The sequence below is a fragment of the Fundulus heteroclitus genome, chromosome 5 (genome assembly GCF_011125445.2).
Source record: "Fundulus heteroclitus isolate FHET01 chromosome 5, MU-UCD_Fhet_4.1, whole genome shotgun sequence".
In the NCBI taxonomy this organism is placed as follows: Eukaryota; Metazoa; Chordata; class Actinopteri; order Cyprinodontiformes; family Fundulidae; genus Fundulus; species Fundulus heteroclitus.
Genome location: NC_046365.1, coordinates 23271013 through 23288404, shown reverse-complemented (window position 1 = coordinate 23288404; position 17392 = coordinate 23271013). Strand labels below are relative to the sequence as shown.

The 17392-nt window shown below is 40.3% G+C and overlaps 2 long non-coding RNA genes across 2 annotated transcripts; both read left to right on the top strand.

Moving 5' to 3' along the window:
• The first annotated feature begins 9937 nt into the window (after window positions 1-9937).
• On the top strand, window positions 9938-10244 carry LOC118563170. The gene is made up of 2 exons (XR_004931068.1): window positions 9938-10028; window positions 10140-10244. It is a non-coding gene; the product is annotated as an uncharacterized LOC118563170 (long non-coding RNA).
• A 3920-nt stretch (window positions 10245-14164) lies between these two features.
• LOC118563044 lies at window positions 14165-14523 on the top strand. Its single transcript, XR_004930979.1, has 2 exons — window positions 14165-14307; window positions 14419-14523. It is a non-coding gene; the product is annotated as an uncharacterized LOC118563044 (long non-coding RNA).
• The last annotated feature ends 2869 nt before the right edge of the window (window positions 14524-17392 follow it).

Sequence of the window (17392 nt, the reverse complement as noted above, 5' to 3'; positions counted from 1 at the left end):
AACCTAGATGTTCTTCCAAATGGAGAACAGAACCACTCAGTTTTGACCCAAAACCTGCAGATAGATTCAGGTCAGAACATCAGAAGCTGAAAACTGTGGAGGAATGTTACAGTGAGATAAAATGTTTATCAAAATAAATCAAATTGTGGCTGCAGCAGGAGACAGTCAAAGTTTTGGATGGGCCCAGAGTCCAAAACTAAATTTCACAAAGTCAACCCAGGTAAGTATGTAGGCCAATAAATAAAAAAATTAAGAAGACTAAACATCAAAGATTTTTGCTTTCTAAATGCCGGCAAAAGTAGAAATATTTTCAAAGAAAGTCACTGCTTTTATTAATTAGTCAATTTACTTAGCATTTCAAGATTCAAGATGCTTTTATAGTCAAGCAACGACACGAGAGTGTGATGGGAATGAATTATGATGCTGAGGTCTCACAGGTTCTGAGAGATCTTTAAAATTTAAAGAAAAATAGACATTTTGCACACTGTCTCAGTGTTTTCAGCTTTTGAATTAAATATTTTGACCTGTATTTTCAATTTCCAGTCAAGATGAAAAGTATTTTTTATCTTGACTGGAAATTGCTCTAACAATAACCATGTTTTTGATAATTTCAACAAAACCCAGTCATTTTTTGTGCTAAAGAAAACAATTTTTCAAAGGAGTCAGCAGCAACTAAAGGACACAAAGTTTTAGGAACCAATGCTATGTTTATTTTTACATTCATATATATATATATATATCAATCTTTCTATGACAGGATAAAGCATTTGGACTTGAATCATAACTCTAACAACCTACTTGTGTTGATAAAATTGTCCTTAATCTGTTGCATGTTGTGGTAAATGAGCCATAATTGCTGTCACACTGTTAGCAGAAATAACCACATTTTACTTTCCTCCCCTTGTGTCATTTTCCACACTGTACAGGACCCTAGTTTGCTAAACTTTTTGTCACGTTTATTTCACGCTCATCCCTGGTCTCCTGTTGCCTCGCTTTGACCTCAGAGCAGAGCACTTGGGGTTGAACCACATAATGACCCACACTAAGAGCAGCAAATGTGGCGCCCACAACGCAAGCCACATCTGAACGGACGAGGACGACATGCAAGAACCCTACCCAGCCCCGACCCCTGTGGCTTTCTGTTGCTTTGGATATAACTTAGCCAACTTTTATTTGTGCTTTCATATGTTTTTAGAGTCAACTTTTCTCCTGGCGACCATGCAAAGCAAGCCAATATGTAATTTGTATTTTTCTAATTTTACTGTGATGAATTTTAACATTTAAAGTCTGGCTTGAGAATAAACGAACGCCCTCTTTCAATTTTGAAACTTTACAGCATAAAAGCTAACCGTCTCTCACCTTGATAATGAAAAATAAGAGGTAAACAAAACATTTGTTGACAGAGTCTGCTCTAATACAGAAGTGGTGTATAAAAACACTTTAGATTCCCTATAAGTGCCTGCCACCTTCTTTTGATGATCTTCATCTTACTTCTATTTCTTTCTTCTGTGCTGCAGAAACTACAAGCCCCCCTGGGTGCACATAAAATAAGACAAAACTAGAGAGAGCAAAAACTTTGGTTTAATGAGTTCATATTACTTTATCTGACCGTTTCTTGTGTCAGTCTCTAGAGGAAATTAATAAAGTCAGAGAGGATTTTCTTCTATAACATTATACAGCCCAGTGAAAGAAATATTCCAAATCATTCCTCTAATTTATTTCAGATTGGGTGGGATATGTATTTGACTAAAATACAATTCGGGAAATAATTGCAATTAAAATGTACCACCATATCTTAGTCATACTGTGAGACCTCTTTTACAGGTTTGGTTTTCCAAAGTCATCAGCTCACAAAGGGCAACTTATACAATTAGAACAGGGCAAATTACTACAATTAAAAGGCAACTGGCTTCAAGAGGCCCTGAGAGCATCCCGTAGCACTGCTCAGGTTATAATTAAGTCCTCAAGACTTGCTGTAGCCATTAGAGCTATGGGGCGGCCCAGGGAGCACACACCCAGCCCAGCTTTACCAGCAAAACATTATGTTTAAAATGTTTTATCAAATATGTGCTCATTTTCTGAGATATGATTAATTTAGTCTCAACACATGACCAGAATATGTTCAGCCTTTAGTCCAATTTTTGATAAATAATAGTCAAAGAATAGCTGATCTGAGTTTAGACATCCCTGAAGTACTTAGAAGATGTATTATAACCCATAAATTACCTTCCATGAGAAATCTCCTGTCTGGTTCCAGTGGTTTTTGATGAGAGCAGTGCTCTGTTTAAACAGTCTGAATCCCAAATCTCAAGTATTTTACTATTTTATATTTATAAAAAAGAATGCAAAGACAAAACCGGCTGCTGATCACAGTAATATATATGTATAATGTGTGGGATAGACTGGGATACTTGTACTACAGTGACGATAGATGACAACTAGTCACCTCCCTGTACAGGATGTGGGCCAGACACCTTCTAACCTCAAAATTAAAATTGGTCATGCAACTAGTAATGAGCCATATGGATAAAAGCGAAATCCAACCTTGTGCTTGTGGAGACTTTCTGCGTTCCTGCTGAAGATTAGAAAAACCCAGGACAAGGTAAGCTGTAACTAATACAAGGAGCCACAGAATTATTTAAAAGACTGTTTTAGGGTTAACTGTTTACGACATATGTTGGTAAATCTAAAAGTGTTTTTTACGTGGGTCTAAATCTAAATAAGTGGAGCACTTTTTTGTCAAACTTCAATTCTTGTCACATATTTGAAGTATTCGTATCATTTATGTGTTACTTATAGAGATGTGAAAAATATTTGCCCCCTTAAGGATTTATTCTGGTTTTGAGGATTTTGTCAGAATTTAACATTTCATCTTAAAAAGGAAATTTTTAAAATAGACAGAGAAGTTGAAATTTAAAAAAAACAGCCTTAAATTAGAATGGTTTTTATTATGGGGAAAAAGAACTATCCAAACCAAGCTTTCCATATGTGCAAGAAGTAATTGCCTCTTCCTTGTCAAATCACAAATGAACCTAATTATAGGATATCAAGAAGCAAAAAAAACATGTCCCTGGTAAATAAATAAAAAAAGAGTCAATAAACAGTCATAGACACATTTTATATCTGCTTTTTAGTGGAGAATGACATCTCAGGTTTATTAACTAGTACCATGTGTGTTTCTGGTTTTCACAATTATTACTTCTGAGTATTGGGAAGTTTTTTGGGGAGGGGTTTATGGCTCCTGGGGAGTTAGATTCCCTCTCTGGGACCTTAGCACCACTGGCACTTTCTTTGCAAATCCCCATCTATAACGTCAGGGACCGCTGTTCCAGGGAATGTGGGATTTTACTGCAAGGTTCCCCGGGCATTTTCTCTAAAGGTCACCCGAGCTGCTTCCTGTTCACTTCTACTGTATTACTTACAGAGTATGATTTTTGTTTTATTATCCCCACCTATACATTCAATACTATTGGAGTCTGATGGGTGATCTGAGCCCACGGTAACATAGTTACTGATCAGAGGTAATCTATGGGCTGTGGTATTTCAGAGATGCTGAGCTGGAAGATCTCCTGGCCAAGAAGTGTTTGAATATTTGCACAAAAGAGAAAAACATGGCCTTTTAGTATTCTCTTTCATCCACATCTTACATCACCATTTCTTTGTGGAAATATTTATCATAAATCCTTTGAGAGAGAACAGAAATGAAACATAATGCGTGAACTCTACTCTGTTCAAATTAAACCATCTTGGTCTCATGATAACAATGAGATTAAGAAGAACCATAAAGTAAACAAATATTTAAAAAAAACAAAAAAACTAAACAACTGTTTTACAACATTAAGAGGAGTGTGTTTAACTTTGAATCTTTCTTACAGGCTGTGGGGTAGGAATGCCTTGAGAAATTGTATGCTCTAAATATCTGTCCAGGCGATACAATGACGATGAACATGGCGTAACGCTTCAAAGACATGCTGCCATATTTAGTTAACCCAAAAATGTTACTAATTACACATAAATGACTCAGCCTCAGTATGAAATTAGGGGCCTCAAGATCATCCATGAATCAAAATAATCCAACAAAATATGGTTATAATCTCTAATCAGTCAAAGGTAAACATTATGAGTTTGTGTTTTTGGCTAAAATAGATTTTTAACACCACGATGGATGGAATGCATATTAGAGGACTTAAAAGTGTGAATATTTAATATCGACTGATGTTTAAGTGGGTTTAATTAATGTACAGTAGAGCCAATAATGACCTATAGCCTTGACAGACTAAGATTTATAATTATTTTTCATTGAACCAATAGTGGAGAAACATTAGCAGTTTGGAAGACAATATTTTCCTTGTTTTCATTTACATTTATCAAAAAATTTAAACAAACATTTACTGTATTTATGATATTCTGAATAAACCAGTGGAAAAACCTTTATTGACATTACAGCGGTCACAACCTTTTTTTTTATAATTACAGAGCAGCGTTTTGCATGTTCCCACATGTATTTTGATGATTTATCTTTGGTGATGAGTTCCAAGTCTTTGAGGTTGGGAAGCCTCCTTGGCATCTCCCTAATCTTTAGCTCCCTCAACAGATTATCAATCAGAATTATGTCTGGACTCTGGCTGGGCTGTTTCTGAACATGAATATTATCATAGATCAGTAAAAAGAAACATGTTGGTATAATTAAGAGTTCCCTTTTACCCAGGGCTGTAAATAATTGTGGGTTTAACTGGACCAAAGTGTAATCGTAACTATACTGCTGGATAAATGTTTGCACCAGAATTGCAAAGGTATAGAAGATTCAATTGGCAGGCCGGTGAAGAGGAAGACTTATAAGCATCACACATTATGAATCTTTTTTTTTTTTTTTTATAAAAGCTTGTACAAATAGTTGGTCCCAACAGATTAGCTGTTAATGTCAAAATATAACCACACAGTTCAGGTTCCTACATTTACATAAAGCCCAACACCATATAAAAAAAAGTCCAACCTACTTAATCAGCATGTTGAAAGTACATTTTAAAAATGCACACCAGGGATATTATTCAGGGTCAAATGTCACGTCTTGTTTTCATTGAGGACCCAAATGCCAACAAGAGGCAGGCAGAGTCCTTTTGATTTGAACTGAAGCAAGGAACAGGTGGGATTCATTTAAAGCACTACAGCTGTGGAAGTGACTATACAGATGATACTCAACTAGGGCTGGACGATAATTCAATAACAATATAGATCGAGCAATAGATGTATATCAATGATAGAATAAAAAGGGTCAATAAAAGTTCAATAGAATGACAGCTTTTCTTGCTTTTGCATTCTAGCCATGTACGTTAATATTACAGTTATTACATCCTCCCAACCAATCACAAACGCAGACCTGGGAACCAAACTTCGCTCCCTCCTTTCTTTTTTTTTTTAAACTTGCAGTTTTATGGTAAAAAGTTGTTTGAATACAGGGTTGAGCTTGAATTCAGTGTTTGTTCTTCATGTCAAAAAATAGGTCGCCAAGCAACAGCATAAAATAGCCAGGACTGTACTTAAAATATGTTTTGAATTTTTCGATAATTATCGATATCGATTAATGTGATTTCTATTTTATCAATATGCTTTTTTTCTATATCGTCCAGCCCTATACTCAACTCTACATTACAATGTCACCAGGTAACTCTGACCCCATCCATACACTGAATGGATGCTTAGAACAAATCAATGCCTAGATGTGGCAAAACTTTCTGTTTCAGCTGAACATAAACAAAACTGAAGTTATTATCTTTGGACCTAAAGAGGAACGAACCAGGGCCAGCCCGCAGCTTCAGTTATTACAACTACAAACTAGTGATCTGACCCAAAATCTGGGTGTAGTGATGGACTCAGACCTGAACCTTCAAGGACCTTCAAGGATCTAGAGAAACTCATCCATGTGTTGATCTTTAGTCACATTGATTACTGAAACGGTGTCTTCACAGGTCTGTCCAAAAACCTTACACTGGCTCCCTGTAGCTAGAGAATAGACTTTAAAATACTTCTGTTAGTTTATAAATCACTGAACAGCTTAGCACCTAAATGCATTAAAGACCTGTAGTTGCTGTATCAGCCCTCCAGACCCCTGAGATCTTCTGGGTCTGGTCTACTCTGCATACCCAGAACCAGAACCAAACATGGAGAAGCAGCATTCAGCTTCTATGCTCCACAAATCTGGAACAAACTTCCAGGAAACAGCAAATCAGCCGAAACACCGAATTCCTTTAAATTAAGGGTGAAGACCCTCCTGTTTAGAGTTGCTTTTGACCCATAATAACAGGACCATTGACCGAAGTATTTTATGTGTATTGATGTTTTCACTTTATACAATTTAATGTTTGCTACTTGTCTCCCAACCAGTGATCATTTCAATGTGTTTATGATGTTTCTATGTTTTCATGATGTAAAGCACTTTGAACTGCCTTGCTGCTGAAATGTGCTATGCAAATAAACTTGACTTGACTAAATTTGCACACAACCCACTTTCCCCAACCGAATGGCATGTCTTGCTATGCAGCTGGCCTTCAATATATGCTACGGTGTGATGGAAACAAGGCTTTTACAGCGTTTAGTCTAAAATAAATTGTTTCTGTCCACCATCAAAGTACAGCACAGTCTGTTCTGCTTGCTTGGCCTTAACAAAATGTCAGCAAGGTGTTACTTCGGCTTGACTTCAATAGATATATCCTATGAAGCCTTCAGATAATGACTTCATCTGAGTCTGAAACATTTCCTTAACCCTTCCAGTGACTTTTAGTAATTGGCAGGCCAAACAAAAGAGCTGGGAGAGGACGGACATGTTTTCAGTGTTGCTAGGTGTGTGCAGGGTGTCTGCTTGCTTTCATACAAGTGTGTGGTGTTCTTCTTTTCAAGCTGGAGAGTGTGAACATGGGGGATTGGCCTCATAAATGTCAGCGTGTGTGCACGTGAATGGATATGCTCAGAAGTAATTGGTTTGGTCTGCAGAATCACCGGCGGAACAGCGGAGGACAGGAGGAGAGGGGAGAGAGGCGGGAGAGAGCCGGCGCTTTGCTTCAGCTCATTAACCAACGCCTGTTAGCTCGGAAACAAATTGGGTGAGATTCCGCCACTGGAAAGGCTTATTAGTTCATTTTTCTCCTCCGACCCCGGCTGATCCTTCGTAGGTGTAGTGAGGCACGGCCTCGCTCCCACTCTGTCTCACTTACGCACGGTCCATATGAGTCCGAGCACACGTACATTAAAAACCAGCGGCCCATGGGCCCTGGAGCAGATGTAAATGAGACAGGTGTCAAATGACTTGAAACCCGCTGCAACTCAAATGTCACCTAGACTTACTGCAGCTCTGCCTGGAGGGGCTTTCAGCTTATGGTTGAGGCTCCTTACAGATTGGTGACTGAATATGTCTAAAATGAGCGAAAATTGAAGCAAAATTCTGAAGTAAAACAGCATTGTGGCCAGTAGCGGTTCTTGCATGAATGTCACCCCGGGAAAGTCTCTTTCTGAAACCCTTCCAACCTCTAAAAATGGAATAAATCATCTGAGAAATTAGAGCAGGACAAAATGCAGTGCAGCTCCACAAAAAGCACATAACCTAGTCCTCCCCTACCTTGCAGCAAGTCCCCACTCTCCGTACTACAGAAAAACAATAGAAAAGCTTTATATAGTGCCTTGCAAAAGTACCCCTCCATATGTATATATATATATATATATTAATTTCAATTCAATTGTATTTATATAGTGCCAATTCATGGAACATGTCATCTCAAGGCACTTTCCAAAGTCAAATTCAATCAGATTATACAGATTGGTCAAAATATTTCCTTTATAAGGGAACCCAGTTGATTGCATCAAAGTCCCGACAAGCAGCATTCATTCCTCCTGGAGAAGCATAGAGCCACAGGTAGAGTCGTCTGCATTGTCCATGGCTTTGCAGCAATCCATCATACCGGGCAAGCATGAAGCGATGGTGGAGAGAAATACTCCCCATTAACGGGAAGGAAAAACCTCAGCAGAACCGGGCTCAGTTTGAACGGTCATCTGCCTCGACCGACTGGGGGTTAGAGAAGACAGAGCAGAGACACAACAAGACAGACAAACAAGCACAGAAGCACACATTGATCTAGTAATTTGTTCTACATTAGATGGTAGTAGCGGGCGATCTGTCTTCGCTGGATGATGTCACAGCTAACAGAAAAACAGACCAGGTGTACCTACTATGAAGAAAAAAAGAGAGAGAACAAAAAGTTAAAAGCTGAAATGATGACAACCAATGCAAAACTGGAGAACAGTAGAACTCAGTAGAATGAGAAAATAGGCCCTGATGTCCTCCAGTAGCCTAAGCCTATAGCAGCATAACTACAGAGGTAACGCAGGGTAACATGAGCCACTCTGACTATAAGCTTTGTCAAAAAGGAAAGTTTTAAGCTTAGTCTTAAGAGTAGACACGATGTCTGCCTCATGGACCAAAACTGGGAGTTGGTTCCACAATTTTTCAAAGGAGTCAGCAGCAACTAAAGGACACAAAGTTTTAGGAACCAATGCTATGTTTATTTCTACTTTTAGAGACTCTAGGAACCACCAGCAGACCTGCAGTCTGAGAGCGAAGTGCTCTGTTAGGAACATACGGGATAATCAGAGCTCTGATATATGATGGAGCTTGATTATTAAGGGCTTTATATGTTAGAAGAAGAATTTTAAATTATATTCTTGAGTTAACAGGAAGCCAATGAAGAGAAGCTAACATTGGAGAAATATGATCCCTCCTTGTTGATTTTCATCAGAACTCTTTCTGCAGCATTTGGGATCAGCTGATAACTTTGATCTACATTTTGTGGACTTCCTGATAGTTTTTTTCCACAGGAAGAACTGGGAAAGTGGTCTGAGTTGAGGGAAAGATGGATGGTGTTAAATACAGGGATATTCTGGAGCAAAACCTGTCAGTGTGCCTGTGATTTGAGACTGGGGCGGATGTTCACCTTCTAGCAGGACAATGCCCCGAACCATACTGCTAAAGCAAGGATTGAGTAGTTTAAAGGTGAAACACTTAATGTGCTGGAATAGCCTAGTCAAAGCCCAGACCTCAATCCAATTGGGCATCTGTGCTTAGACCTCACTGTTCCCAAGTGAAAATTATCCAATATGAAGGAGCTGGAGCAGTGTTATCTTGAGGAATGGGCATAAATCCCCAAGGCAAGATGTGTCGAGCTCATAGAGACTGATCAGGGAGAGAGGCTTACAGATGGAATTGTGGCAAAAGATGGCTGCGGAGGATGAGGAGAGCCCACCTGCCCCCGCCCATCCTCACGGCCTTCTACAGAAGCACCATAGAGAGCATTCTGACCAGCTGTCTCTCTGTGTGGTGTGGAGGCTGCAGCGCCTCCGACTAGAAGAACGTGAGGAGAGTGGTGAGGACAGCAGAGAGGATCATCGGGGCTTCTCTTCCCTCCAATAAGGACATTTTGTCTCAGCGCTGCGTGTCCCGAGGCTGTAACATCATCCTCAAACCCCCACCATGGACTGTTCTCCGTGCTGCCCTCTAGGAAGATTTTCCGCAGCATCCGCTGCAGGTCCACCAGGTTCTGCAACAGCTTTTCCCTCGCTGCCATCAGACTGTTTGTCACATGGACGACCTTGAGCGGTTCAAGACAGAGTCTTGAACCAGAGTCAGGTGGAGAACAGCAGCAGTTTATTTTCCACTCAGCATCCACACAACACTGTCCTTCACAGCTGACACTGCAGTCTTAAATAGTCCCAGCTGTGACGGACCAAACCATATTAAATTGACAGGGGAATCTCTTAATCAATCTCCACCAATTTACATAAAATACATTTTATTAAATACCATACTTCTATTTACTTTTTATAAATATTTTCCATTTTATCATTACACCTTAAATAAACACCACAAAAAAACCCAACAATCCCCCCCTAGTCTCCTCAATGGCCTCTCCCAAAGCTATATATGGCGTCTGGACCCCCGGGGTAGAATTTGTCCAAACACCCTGGAGAGGACACAGAAAAGACAGGTGAGTCACTTTACCACAGCACTCCTCACTCAACAGAGTATGCACACATTTGCTTAGTTTTTCCTCACCATTAGCTCATTGCTCTGTGGTAATCATTATGCTCCTCCACAGGCACCAGCAACCAACCTCACTCATCAATGAGGAGCAGCTGTGCAGAGCCCAAAACAAAGGCCACATACCAATCGCCAAAATGCTCAATAAATATAATTAAAACTTCTTGTGTGCAAACTTATTGCTGTGCAAATCTCTGCTTAAAGTGCGAATGCTAAATAAAGTGTTTGTTAATACAGTGCAGAAATACCTTTTAAGTGCCATACAGTACTATATATGTAAAATAGTCCCAGTAATGAAGATCTCTTCATTACATTTCCTCCCTCCTCTCTTAAAAGCACAGTACCTCAGTCCTCCGACATTCTGGATAAACAGTCAGCAACCACATTAGCCTTCCCTGGCTTGTACTGCACCGTGAAATCAAATGGCTGCAGTGCCAAGTACCATCCAGCGATGCGGGCGTTGGCATCCCTCATTTGTCTCAACCACTGGAGGGCACGATGGTCAGTCTCTAAAATAAAGTGACGTCCCAAAAGATAGTACCTTAGAGCCTCGATAGCCCATTTCATGGCCAAACACTCCTTTTCCACTGTTGAATATCTTGTCTCCCTGTCAAGCAGCTTCCGACTCAGAAACACCACAGGTCTTCTTTCACCGTCCACCTCTTGTTGAAGAACGGCTCCAAGCCCCACTCCTGAAGCGTCTGTTTGTAAGATGAATGGCTTAGTGAAGTCTGGTGTGTGTAAAACTGGATGAGTACATACTGCTTGCTTGAGATCCTTAAACGCTCGATCACAGTCTTCCCTCCAGCACACTTTGTACATTGTTGGGGGCTGCACCCTTTGTTAGATTGTTCAGTACAGCTGATCGCTCTGCAAAAGAAGGTATGAATTTCCGGTACCAACCCACTAAACCAAGAAATCCTCTCACCTTCTTCTTGGTCGTTGGAACTGGGAAGGAATGTATTGCGTCCATCTTCCCCACTTGAGGCTTTATTTTCCCAAACCCAATGACAAAACCCAAATACTCCACTTCTCTCTTAGCTACATTACACTTCTTTGGGTTAACAGTCAGTCCAGCCAACCTGATGCGGTGTAGCACCTCCTGCAGGTGAGTCAGATGCTCCTCCCAAGACCGGCTATACACCACAACATCATCTAAATATGCTGCAGAAAATGCTGAAACATCTCTCAGTACATGATCCATTAAACGTTGGAATGTTGCGGGCGCACCCTGGAGCCCAAATGGCATGACTCTAAATTGGTACATACCAAAAGGAGTTTTGAAGGCCGTCAGCTCTCTCGCTTCTGGTGCCAAAGCCACTTGCCAGTATCCTTTGCACAGATCCAGCGTTGTGATGTAACTTGCCGAACCGACTTTCTCCAGTAAGTCGTCCACCCTGGGCATCGGGTACGGGTCAAAGTTGGACACAGCATTTAAATGTCTAAAATCTATACAAAATCTCAGGGAGGCGTCTTTCTTTGGCACCAGCACAATCGGGCTGCACCACTCACTCCTAGACTCTTCAATTATTCCCAACTCCAACATCAGCTTTATTTCTTTTTCCAGTACCGGAACCAAACGTTCTGGTATGCGATAGCTCTTTTGCCGACTCGGTGCATCTTCTTTCAGCCGAATCTTATGTTGGACCAGTGATGTAAATCCTGGAACTTCTTTAAAGAGCTGAGGGTCCAAGAACGGTTTGATTTTTTCCTGCTCAGTAGGAGACAGATGAGAAACGTCAACCAAAGCACAGTCTGACATGCTAGTTGGGAGAAATTTTTCGTGCACTTCCTCATCCTTAACTGCTCTCACAAATAACTCCTGGTGCACAGGCTCTTGTCGGCTGCGAAACTCTTTCAACAAGTTGACATGAAAAGTCTGATGCTTTTTAGCTCTTTCCGGCATGTACAGTTCATAAACCACTTTACTCACTTGTTTGGTGATTTCATATGGTCCATGCCATTTTGTCAGCAGCTTGTTGTCACTGGTAGGCAACAGTAACAGAACCTTCTGTCCTGGCAAGAAGACTCTGTCTCTGGCCTTCTGATCGTACCATGTCTTTTGATGTTGTTGAGCTGCTTTCAGGTTGTCCTGTGCAAAAGATGCCATTTCCTGCAACCGCTCTCTCATGTTAATGACGTATGCTGCAATGTTTTCACCCTCTGGCTTAGCGTCTTCCCAACAGTCCTTCAGTAGATCCAGCGGACCTCTCACTTGGCGGCCATACAATAACTCAAAGGGTGAAAAACCTGTAGACACTTGTGGAACCTCCCGGTAAGCAAATAACAGGTACGGCAGCCATTGGTCCCAGTCGGCACCTGTGTCAGAGACAAACTTGCGCAGCATATTTTTAAGAGTCTGATTATATCTTTCCACTAACCCGTCCGTCTGGGGGTGGTAAGGGGTGGTCTTAAGTCCTTTAATCCCTAATAATTTATAAACCTGCTGCAAAAGTTTGGACAAAAAATTTGTTCCACAATCTGTGAGAATTTCTCTTGGTATTCCTACTCTAGAGAACAACTGCAGAAGACAGTTAGCAACATGTCGGGCTTTAATGGATCTGAGAGGAAAAGCCTCAGGGTACCGTGTCGCATAGTCACATATCACCAATATGTAACGGCAACCTGTAGAGCTCCTCTCTAATGGACCCACAATATCCATGCCTAGCCTCTCAAACGGTGTCTCAATAATTGGCAGCGGCTGTAGGTGGGCTCGGGTTACTCGTCTGCCAGAAGTCAACTGACATTTTCCACAGGAACTACAAAATTTTGAAATCTGGGTATACATTCCCGGCCAGACAAAACGGCTACTGATTCTACTCAGCGTCTTATGAAAAGCCATATGACCTGCCCATGGAATTGAGTGGCCCAGCTCCATGACTTTGTACCTGAACTGTTGTGGAAGGGCTAATGCGTCACCCTGTCCCTTCTTCTGATACAAAATGCCTCCTTTAATAATGTAAACTGCATCTTCCACGAAGTCTAACCGGCGCTGATGAGTTCCCCCCCCAGTTACTTTTTCAAACCACGGTTTTAAAGTAGGATCATCTCTCTGGAGTGCACCTACATCTGAGGGAATGTCAAACTCCAACAAGTTATTTGGCTTAGACAACTGTCCTATCCCTTCATCACCTGAGCCTTTGAATTTCTCCATTCTTTTCTGAGCTCTTGACTTTTTAGTTTTTCCCGGCTCTATTTCCAGAGACTCCCCATAAAAAGGCAGCTCTTCCAACACAGTCTTTGCACTTTGAGCTCTTGTGACTATATTACAAGGTTTCAGTGATTCTACTGGTATATCAGATTTTGGGCATAAATCCTGGGCCATCCTCTCGAACGTTGTCAGAAAATGTTCAATGTCGTCCTCCAAGGATAAGTGAATAAACTTTGGCTCCATTGTGGACCTGGAACCATGGGCCACCTGGACGTCACCCCGATCAACTTCATGGACCTCAGATGTGGTGGGGGAATGTTGTGCTTCTGATAGGTCAGGTTTGTCAAGTATAGAATTTACTTGAAGTTGAATTTGTTGAAATTGGTGTTGCATGCTTTTCCACCTTTGCTCCTGACGAACGAAGTCCTTCTCCAACTTCTGGTCTCTGGCAGCTTGAGAATGCACCAGAGATTTCACCAGCACTGCCAACTCCTCCAACTTGTCCCCAGGGTTGGTTACTGTCATGGCTTCCAGATCAGTTGAAGCTCCAACTCCATCATCAGGCACCTCCTCTTGGCCTGGCTTTTTTCCACCTCTTGTCATCATTTTCCCACTGCAGCGTGACAAATCCCACTCCTGACACCACTTGTCACATGGACGACCGGTTGAGCGGTTGGGTTTTTGTTCAGTGAGACAGAGTCTTGAACCAGAGTCAGGTGGAGAACAGCAGCAGTTTATTTTCCACTCAGCATCCACACAACACTGTCCTTCACAGCTGACACTGCAGTCTTAAATAGTCCCAGCTGTGACGGACCAAACCATATTAAATTGACAGGGGAATCTCTTAATCAATCTCCACCAATTTACATAAAATACATTTTATTAAATACCATACTTCTATTTACTTTTTATAAATATTTTCCATTTTATCATTACACCTTAAATAAACACCACAAAAAAAACCAACAATCCCCCCCCTAGTCTCCTCAATGGCCTCTCCCAAAGCTATATATGGCGTCTGGACCCCCGGGGTAGAATTTGTCCAAACACCCTGGAGAGGACACAGAAAAGACAGGTGAGTCACTTTACCACAGCACTCCTCACTCAACAGAGTATGCACACATTTGCTTAGTTTTTCCTCACCATTAGCTCATTGCTCTGTGGTAATCATTATGCTCCTCCACAGGCACCAGCAACCAACCTCACTCATCAATGAGGAGCAGCTGTGCAGAGCCCAAAACAAAGGCCACATACCAATCGCCAAAATGCTCAATAAATATAATTAAAACTTCTTGTGTGCAAACTTATTGCTGTGCAAATCTCTGCTTAAAGTGCGAATGCTAAATAAAGTGTTTGTTAATACAGTGCAGAAATACCTTTTAAGTGCCATACAGTACTATATATGTAAAATAGTCCCAGTAATGAAGATCTCTTCATTACACTGTTGAACTGTTGAACTCTAAACTGGACTCTGCATCACACTTGCATCATTATTTTGCACTACCAACATTTCCAAACTTTTATAACCCATTTAATTAGTACACAACTGAACGTTTGCTGTATTTTTGGACCATATTATTTTTCACTGCACCAAACTTTTTCAGATTAATGCCTTTTGCACCATTATGTTTGCACCATAAACATGGTGGAACATTCTTCTGCACACTGTTTTGCACAGTTTTTCTCCTGCATTGTTACATTCTGATCACTGCTGCACTTTATATTGTAATGTCATCTTATTCCAACTGCAACCTCATTACACTGTTGTAAGCTGTATGCAATGAAATTTCGTTCTGTATGCACTCTATACATACAAAATGACAATAAAGTTGTCCAAGTCTAAGTCTAAGAAAGACGGATGGGAATAGCTGCCATGTACATAGTCACATTTAATAAATTGGAATATGCATTCCAATGAGGCACATTTGTTGGATTAAATGTACCTTTTGAAAAATAACAACCTTTAATCGTGTGTTAAATATAATTTTTGTTCAGCCCAATATTCTGCATTAATTGCTTTGTATTGATCTGACGTAATTATCTAATCTTAAATATCATGTTTTCATTTGCTGTAAGTGGAAAATCCTCATAATTAAGAAAAATAAAGGCTGGAAAACACCAGTCTGTGTGTAATCAATCCATATAATGTGTTTTACTTAATGAATTGAGTTACTGAAATAAATTAACCTTTCAATAATATTGCAATTTATTGAGAAGGTCTTGAGATATTGGCTGCTTTGAAAATTATTATTGTTCATAAATGAAATATTTGCAATGGTTATCAAAAACCATAACAGTCTCATAACTAATTAAAATGTGATCCTTCTTAAGTATGAATTGCATTTAACATAGTATAGACTGTATATGTTTACTGGGAGAAACATTTATTGGAAGATTTAACACAGATAATCTTCCAGTTTACTCAGATTAGATTAGAGAAAAAAGCCTAGAAGGAATCATTTAATGTCTACTCGTTAGTGATGAACTACAACTAAAAAAGTAAGATTGACAGTAGCAACAAATTTTCAAGCCAAAAAAAAGTCCTTTTTTCTCAGCACACCACAGTGGATCAAAATAGTCTTCAGGCTGCTTTTAAGACAGCAGCCTTGTTTTTTTCTTTTGTACTGTATCTTTTACACGAGATGCAACATGATCCAGACCTGTAAATAATACATATGTCTCACTATTCCACTAAACAAACACAAAGGGTACCTTTTGTGTTCGTTTTGGGTCAGTGGAGGTTTTCACCTTGGAACTCCCCTGGATGCCATTTTTGTTGTCTCCTATTGTTGAATTATGAACAATGACCTTATCCGAGGCAAGGGAGGCATGTGGGGCTTTAGATGTCGTTCTGGGTTGTTTTATGACCCCCACCATGCGGATGAGTTGTCGATGCACTTTTCGAGTAACTTTGGTTGGCCAACTAGTCCAATCCTGGAAACATTCATCATTGCATCGTGTTTTCTCAATTTGTGGATTATGGCTTCCAAAGACTTATGGCTTTGCAACGCTTTGCTGACTGATAGATTTTTTTATAAATTTTTGTCTCAATGGATTGTATATTATTTTTGGATTGGAACATGACGTATTCCTTCTTGATACACGTCGCCCGGTAGGCTTTGTGATTTCTTGATTCTAGGTTCGGGAGCAATCGGGTCTGGATGCGGCTACTGAAATTAGATCTATCTTTGTCTGATATTATATTTCAAAATCCAGCTGGCCAGCTGAAGAGGGCACTACATTACCAGAACCTTTCTGCTATACTGCTGAAAGTGTAAATTCAAAATAATTGATTTGTCTGAGGAATCATTTGTCTTCCCTGGAGTTACTGTGCCAATAGTAAATGTTGCTGGCATCATCGTAGTATACATGATGAAAGCAGAAAGTTGGAACTTTGCTCTTGCAGAAAAAAACAACAACCTTTTTTTCTGTTGTTTGTATTATTAACACGCTGTTGAGAATGGAGGCTGAACACTTAACCAGTCTGAAAGGACTGCTGTCATACTGACTAAAAGCCCTTCCATTTGGCAAAGAGCACAGAAGAGAGGAAGGACTTTTCAAAATGGGTCTTTTTTCTGTAGTAATTCAGTGTTTATCAGACAAATTACCCCACGGCCAGGGAAAAAACACCGGAAAACTTCACCGCCAGACTACATCAGACAGCCGTTTTAATAAGCTTGTCAATACACACTGGACATCAATGTTAAATCTATCCCTCATCATCTTGAGAGGCAAAAACATCCATTAGGGGACAAACTGCAGGCATGAATACACTGGTTAACGCGAAGACACGTGTCAGGTCCACATTAAAATGTTTAATCTGCGTACCAACGAACATGGAAGAATGGACATGATACAAGCTTTATGCACAGATGCACAGGCGTATTAATGGTCAATGTTTTGGGGCAGTCATAAAATGGCTTGTCATGCCCAGCCCCCGCTGCTCCTCCTTTTTCATAATAACATCATTCATCAGAAAGTGTCAGCACTGAAATATGGGTCGATAAACAATTTGGTGCTACATGGCTAATGGCAACCGGAGTAATTTAATATTTTCTCATGCTTATAAATCCCACAGATTCCATCATACTTTCTAAAACTCTTCCACTGATGGTAATATTGTTCTTTGAAAATCCAGTATCAATGAATTTTTGTAGAGT